This window comes from Aythya ferina, assembly GCF_964211825.1.
Source record: "Aythya ferina genome assembly, chromosome: 3".
Lineage (NCBI taxonomy): Eukaryota > Metazoa > Chordata > Aves > Anseriformes > Anatidae > Aythya > Aythya ferina.
The window spans coordinates 84,324,957-84,332,450 of NC_140298.1; positions in this window are offsets into that span (position 1 = coordinate 84,324,957).

The following is a 7,494-nucleotide window of genomic DNA, read 5'->3' on the forward strand; positions in this document are numbered from 1 at the left end:
AATCATCAGAAAGCTGCAGTGGGTTCAGTCCATCTGTCGTGGTTTAACCCGGCTGGCAGCTAAACACCACGCAGCCGTTCGCTCACCCTCCCCCCTCCCTCTCTGGGACGGGGGAGAGAAATGGAAAGTGAAGCCCGTGAGTTGAGATAAAGACAGTTTAATAAGACAGGAAAATAATAATAACAAAATAATAATAACAATAATAACAATAATGGTGATAATAGGAAAGTAATAATAATATGTACAAACAAGTGATGCACAATGCAATTGCTCACCACCCGCTGACCGATGCCCAGCTTAACCCCGAGCAGTCTGGCCCCCTCCCCCCGGCTAGCCACCCCTATATATTGTTTAGCATGACGTCAGATGGTATGGAATACCCCTTTGGCTAGTTTGGGTCACCTGTCCTGGGTCTGTCCCCTCCCAGCTCTTACTGCACCCCCAGCCTGCCTGTTGGCAGGACAGAGCAAAAGGCTGAGATGTCCTTGGCTTGGTATAAGCACTGCTCTGCAACAATTAAAACATTGGGGTGTTATCAGCACTCTTCTCATCCTAAGCCAAAACACAGCATTCCACCAGCTACTAGGAAGAAAATTAATTCTGTTCTAACTGAAACCAGGACACCATCTAAAATCACTTTCTGTTCTGCTTGTGAAGAGGTTTTCATTCAATGAGCAACTTCTCTGGGTGGGCTGGCACTGCTCAGCAGCTGTTGCATGGGAAGACCCAGACATCCTTGATTTCTTCAATGCACAAAGTACTTGGACATCATCCTCCTCCCTGAGAAAGTGAGAGCTGTGGAAAAGCGTGCATGCCTCCTTGTCTCAGGGCATTCACTGACCAGCAGCCAGGATCTTAGGTGCTGTCCTGGCTTTCCCGCTTAGCAGCGTGACACATTTCTGCCAAGCAGCTTTCGTGGTTTAGAGAATGAATCAAAATTTCCCCCGCAGCTCCTGGTGCTTGTTATAAGAAGCCGCAATATGTCTTGGCAGCTGAAACGCTCCCGTGTTTCCTGCAGGTCTGCTCCTGCTCTGCCCCTGGCAAAAGCTACCTGAGGCAGGAAACTGAGTCTCTGCATGTATTGTACTAAGCCGACCAAATCGGAGGGAGGTTTGGGGAGCTATATAAATAATAAACACAGAGTAATCGAGGCAGAAATAGAAAACAGAAAGAAATAATGTGGTTTACGTGAAGTGCGAGTGAAGTATGTTGCAAGTGTGTGGATTAAGTGATAAATCCCTTTTATTGGTTCTTAACTGCAAACAGCTTTCCATCCCTAACTTAAGTTACTTTCCGTGTTGGTATTTCTGCCACGCTTACTGCTGTAAGATTTCTGTTTTTAGTGGCTAACATTCAAACTACCTAGTTCAGGGCTCAGTGTAATTGAATTTCAACTACGTACACTGCATTTTGATATTTCTTTACTACTAGGAGCAGTGGAGAAGGCACTGGGCAGTTGATTAACAAGATTATCTTGGTGACACTGTTAGGATGAGGTCTTTCCCAGCTAACTCAGTGTAGAGCCTCATGTGCTGTCTTGCAGAAGAGACAAACACAAGCGGTAATCAAATAAGACTGGAACAAATTTGGCCATCTGCCCTGTGTCATGGTGACCAGAAGTTAGAAGATAAGCAAATTTACAAACCTCGTTTCAATGAGGTTGCTTATTTTGGTCTTTATATGTATTTCCCAGGAGCTCTGATGGCCTTGCTGTAGCAGATAGCTTTCTGATAAATGCTAACAAAGTTATGAGGAACAGATCTGCCTTCCTAATGATGAAAAACACAATGGTAAAAACCTAGGGAAAACAAGCTGCAACTGGCCCATCCACTTAATGGATTTTGATTATTGCCATTTACTGGAATATTTGGCTTTGGATCAATCAGGATCCTTTAAGATGAATACTTCATCTCTGTTGGGTACTTAGGATGCTAATTTTTAAGGGAGCCAGTAGTGACATGACCCGATCACTGCACAGACTTCAAATAATAGGTGAGATGATTTTACTTTTACATGATGAACTAAAAAAAAAAAGTCACAGGTATTAAGAAGATGCCTAGCTATAGGAGATTCTGCATTGCTAAATGCCCGCAGGAAATTATTCACTGTTGGAAAGCGTTCCAGGCATTCAAAACAAAATCTTCAGTTCCCATTTCGTGCCTTTATTGCATTCTCCATCGGGCATGGGACTGAGTTCCTTTTTGTGGAGGAAGGTAGATTTTCTCTTCTGAATACTCCAGTCCCTGGCAGGAGTGTCCAGTGCTCAGTGCAGTCACTGCGGGTCTTGGGCTCTGACCCCACTGCTGTTCCGGCTCCCCAGCCCTGGCAGAAGCAGTGGATTTCCCTCCTTTTTTCATGTGGTGTGAAGAAGGAACCTGACCTTTCAGCAAACTCTTCTAAATCTCCTGCTTGCTCAGGATGCACATCGGGGTCCAAGAGTAGCACTAAAACGTCAAGATTTTGCTGAGATTTCCTTTGAGGTTAACTACGAAAGGAAAGCTAGTGTTGAGCTTAACAGACCTAGGGAAACACAGCATGGCATAAGTAACAGGGTAAAACAGCTACTGTTGCAAAGACATACAGGAGAACAGAAAAAAATAGACCAAATAGTATTCAGACCTAAATTGCACAGCCTTTCAGCTCTAGAGGGAGGCTGGGGGTTGGCTGCTCTGTCTCACATAACCTTAGCAGCTTTTTGTTAACAGGATAGTACAATCTTGCAAACCAGCAGTGCTTTGTTTGTTCGTTTTACTCCAGAAGCATACAGTGCATTTCAGAAAGCAAAAGGTTTCAATTTCTCTCCAGAAGCAGGCTTGGATCGAACTTGTGTTGGTTATAGGAGGGTTTGTTAGAGACAGTGGTGTGAGCGGGTTAGAACTGGTCCCACCTGAGAGACCTGCTTATGAGAAATGTATTGGTTGGCATAGTGGAAGTAAGGGTTTTTTTCTCTTTGCCACACAAATCATTTGTGTTTACTAACTGGGTAAAAGGTAGTCTTGCAGCATCTTGACGTGTTAGACAGGAATGTGTTTATAGAGACCTGGGAATGTTTTGACGATGGCTGGGAGCTAGGTGGCTCTGACACCTGCGCTTTTGATAAACTGCAAGTACAGCCATCACAAAAGATCATGACATATTTATGGTAGTGATGAGGAGTTAAGGATGTCGCAAATAGAGGAGGGACACAAATGGAAGCAAACTACTATTTACCTATTGGTGTAAGGCACCCCAAATGAGTTGGGGGATTACCCACCAACAGATGAGCACAATCGATGATTTCAAGTGTAAGGAGACGTGTTCAAAGATGCGTGGCTTTTTTAGATTCACGCTCTCATTTATGTTTTAAAAGCCATGGGGTCAGTTTGCTGACAGCCCTCTGCTTCTGCAGTAGGCGAGGAGCATGCAGGGCTCCCTGCTGGCTTCAGCATTTGTGCAGAGGCTCTGCAGAGCGGGTGACATTGCTGCAGGCCTTCCGTCAGCAGCTGCCCTGAGGTCCCTTAGAGTCACACTTCCTATTTTCCCTATTTTTCCCTTGAAGTATCTTTGCTTGTGATCCTTACAGAAAAAACTTTGAGTGACAGCTTGAGTCAGAGGCTAAACTTGTAGCTACAATTTATCTGTAGTCCTTTGTCAAAAGCTTTTATTAGTGCATGTTGAGTGCAGCAGGGGCACTGCATTAGTGCAGCAGGTCAGCACTGGAGGTAGGACTCCTATTTCCAGGTGGCAACAAATTCCTGTGAAAGTTAAGAGGGTAGAAAGCTCCTACCATTGCCCTCAGGCAGGTGCAGGGCCTCTCTGCTCATCTCCATCATAATTAAATTCCTGATTCTGTAGAGCAGAGAACACCCCTTAAACAGCGTTTACTGTTTTCCTTTGCTGTATGGCAAAACACAACATCTTTGCCCCAGCCAGCTGCACTGCCTGAAACTGATTTTGCCGGTTGCTCCTGATCAATTGCTGAGTCTCCCTTTCAGTCTGATAACTGGTTGCCCTGCTCCCGGGTTGCTTTTTGGCTACGGCTTAAAAATGGGAGGCCCAGGGGCGAAGAGTGTGGGAGGAAATGAGAGAACAGCGTTGAGCAGCAGAACAGACTGCTACCTGTGTTTTCCCACAGAAATAAATAAATAAAAGATTGACCATAAAGGCTCTGTTTTCTAAAATTTGTACTATTTCTTTATGAAGCTGGGTAAAAAAACAAACAAACAAACAAACAACAATAAATGTTTGTTATTATAAGTCTGTGAGCTATGCAAGACCTGTTGTGCATACTATGAAAAAGTTCACCCTAATAGTTTTTAACATCTATCTTTAAAACCTATATAGTCATAAAACCAGAAATGTGCTCTCTGCTAAGATGCATATAGTCTGTGGTAACTGCTTAAAAACTAAAATGTCTCTGTGATCACACAGGAAAGCGTAAGCACACTCAGTTCAGGATGACAGTTATTGGGGGGTGCTTGGGTCAGCCAGTTCAGCAGGAGACTCAGAGCACACCGTGTTTTCAAGTCCAGTGTGGTGACAGTTCACACTCACTAAATCACGTTGCACAAGCTGAGCCCATCTTTTTGTAGACGTTTATTTTCTCACAGTACAAGGATCAAGGGGTAGTCCAAAGAACATCATTTTTGCAGACGCAGGACTAGAAATGGATGTACAAAATACTCTAAAAACTGTCTTGTGTTGTGCAGAGACAAGGGGTGTGACAAGTACCGCTTCCCTTGTGCCTCATCCGAGGCCACAAGCAAAGGAACTGATAGCCACCCTGCGCAGTGGGATTTTTTGTTGTTGTTTAGGCTGATGCAGCTTACTATAGCATCACACTGGCTAGCAGCATTTCCAGATGCTGGAGTAGAATTTCATCTAACTCTGGCCCTGCTCCCTGGCACACTGAGTATCCCCTCTATCCCACTGGCCTGCTGTCCTCCTTAGCAGAAAGCAGTCAGACAAAATGAACCCCACTGCTGTAAGCATGGACCATGTTCCTGTCAACGTGCCAGCTTACTTTTGACAGCTGGAAGACATTGTTTCTTAATGCCAGCTTTTGGGTGCAGAGCTGACGATACATGTTTATGGCACAGGCTGCTGCTAAATACCATGTCTTCTCTCAAGCTTTTGTTCCTTATTCTCTACCAGAGGTTTTCATAGCTGTGTGGTGCTGAGGAGCAAGTCTGTTCCTTATAACCTAAGTAAGTCTGGGAAAATCTGTATCAGCTAAACTGATTCTGGAGGTTTTTGAAAACAGAAGTCTGTACTTTTGGTTCTCTGTCCTATTTATTTATTTATTTATTGTTACCAGAAAGGGAAAAGGCAGTGCAAATTAAGGAGAACAGCTCAGCGTTATTACATGTACATATTACCAAAAATCTTTATGGTTTGTAGATGACACTAAACATGAAAATGACTTCCTACACTTACTGCTACGTGATCCTGGGCTGATGAAGCTTGAAACCTATATGCAAAACCAAAACAGCAAAATCTTACCTAGTCGCTGTGTCTTCCTTTTACAGAACATGAATTTTGAATTGGCAATGAATTGCTATTTTGAATGGACAATGGGAGACAGGTGAATGGTTTTAAATTTTGACTTTGCAAAAACGAGTCCCATCAGACAAGATCCCTGCAATTATTTAAAAATATGATGCTTGGAATAACTGATTTTTAACTCTGCTGTATAGGTGAAGCACATTTCTTATTTAAAGGGAAAAAAGGATTAACTGGCTTTAAGATTTGATAGAATATGAGCATCAGTCTAACATTCAGCGGGTCAAGAAATGTCATCCATCTGTTGTTGAAGACAGACGTGCTTGTTTGAAAGACCTACACTCACTGGAGAGTTTTCACAGACCTCAGTCAATTGTTACTGTTCAAACCATGGTGCAGTTGTAGTTTGAGTTTCTCTTGCTTAACCTTTCAATCACTTGGTCTGCTTCAGCCTGTATTTGCAGGTTAGACCATACAGAAGTCATGAGTGTACTCTCTTTTGGTAAACTTGACTGATTTTCATTTCTCAGTCCCAAATTCAGGAATTTAACTCTCTTCAGTGAAATGCTTTAAAATAAGCTTTTAAATTTATTTTGAAACCAATAGGGGTTGAGCATGTTTCTGTGCAGTCATTGATTAAGAACGTAATTTGAAAGCGTGTCCTGGCTCAGGACCTTGTTTTCATATTGTACATTTTCTCGTCCCTGAGAACTTTTTTCGCAGCTCTTGCTGGAAATATTCATGGGAAGAGCTGTGCTATCTGATTAGCAGTGTAAGCAGCCTTTTCCAGAGTCTAACCCCTCCAAACCACTGCACCGCTGGTGTGTTGCAAATAACTGGACCATCACTGATGCTAATGCATTGCTGGCATCTCCAAAGGGCACCTACTTGTCCAACACTACTATCAGAACTGTTTCTGATCCCATTTCTGCAGAGAGTATGCTAATTTCAGCCTTGTCCAGCAACCTATGCTCTTTTAGTGGCTCAGCACAGAAAGAAATTACCTGGTAAGGTAATTGGAGTGCCCTGTGAAGTCCAGGCAATCCAGCTGCTTGTATGCAATGGATGTGCAATTTTTCCTTGTAACGGTTTGATCACATCCCTATACTTTGCATTACATGTTATCTTGCATCTTGTATTGAACAGTTATCATGTATTCCTCAACTGGCAAACTTTTGTGCAGGCTCTCAGGCTGCAGCCTGTATCATGCCATGCAGACAGCTCACCCTCTCTTTCTGCATGCCATATTTGGATTTTTCCATCTGCACGTTCTCTTTGTGTAGTAATTTTTCCGGAGCTGCTGTAAGTCAGACCACAGGTATCCTGCACTCACATGCCTGTTTCAGTCACTCCTTCAAAACCCCTGTCACTCTCTCTTAGTTGTAGGCAGCAAACCACACTTACAAATTATGGTTCCTTTTCCAAAACTGCGTGTGCCCACACCTAGCTATCAGTTTCATCAACATTAGATCTCATTTTTGATAGCTAGACTTCCTGTTTTTCAAGCTTGAAAAAGCATTTCACTAGATTTTTATATTAGTATTTGCCTTACATCTTCCCGGCTTTGCTTCGTTTGTAAACTAGATGCTATTTTTCCAGTAGTGGTCACATCAGCCCTGCAGACAGAGGTAAAGTGCTATTTTCATCGCTGTTGTACTCAAGAAGTATACGTCCTTTTGTCCTCAACATACTGCTACTTAGTTCTATTAGTCTCCCACATCATTGATTTCAAGGCTATAAGTAGCCTTATGTTTGAGTATAGTCTGTAGTCTTTGTTTCTAGATATATCACCTTGCTTTTGGCTGCATTAAGTCCATTAGATGGGGCTAACCAATTTTTTTATTTAAATATAATAAAGGCTGGGAACATGTCAGTTCTCTTATTGCTTCAATCTTCCATCTTACTAATTGTAGATTCTTGTCTGAAATCTTGTAGGTAGAAATAGTTTTACATGGAAGTATTTTGGTCCATGGTGATTGTTTTGCTTGCTGAAGGTACCACATCTGATTAGTT